Source organism: Apaloderma vittatum, unplaced genomic scaffold, assembly GCF_000703405.1.
Source record: "Apaloderma vittatum isolate BGI_N311 unplaced genomic scaffold, ASM70340v1 scaffold40794, whole genome shotgun sequence".
Classification (NCBI taxonomy): Eukaryota; Metazoa; Chordata; class Aves; order Trogoniformes; family Trogonidae; genus Apaloderma; species Apaloderma vittatum.
The window spans coordinates 1-237 of NW_009711704.1; the positions used below are offsets into that span (position 1 = coordinate 1).

A 237-nucleotide genomic window follows, 5' to 3' on the forward strand; every position below is an offset into this window, starting at 1 on the left:
CTCTTCCACCCCGAGCAGCTGATCACGGGCAAGGAGGATGCGGCCAACAACTACGCCCGCGGGCACTACACCATCGGCAAGGAGATCATCGACCTGGTCCTCGACCGCATCCGCAAGCTGGTGGGTACAAAGGCCCGGTGGCACCTGAGGAGCCCGGGCTGTGTTTCCAGGGCTTGGGGGCGTTTTATGGTTCCCACACCAGGTCTGGGTTCCACGAGTGGAGATCAGGGTCAGCCC

At 63.3% G+C, this 237-nt stretch overlaps 1 pseudogene across 1 annotated transcript in view; it reads left to right on the forward strand.

The window, feature by feature from the left end:
• Window positions 1-3: 3 nt before the first annotated feature.
• LOC104272656 overlaps window positions 4-237 on the forward strand; it is a 1,397-nt pseudogene continuing 1,163 nt past the window's right edge. The window contains exon 1 of the transcript XR_717806.1: window positions 4-120. The product of XR_717806.1 is annotated as a tubulin alpha-1B chain-like (transcript). The remainder of the gene's footprint in view (window positions 121-237) is intronic.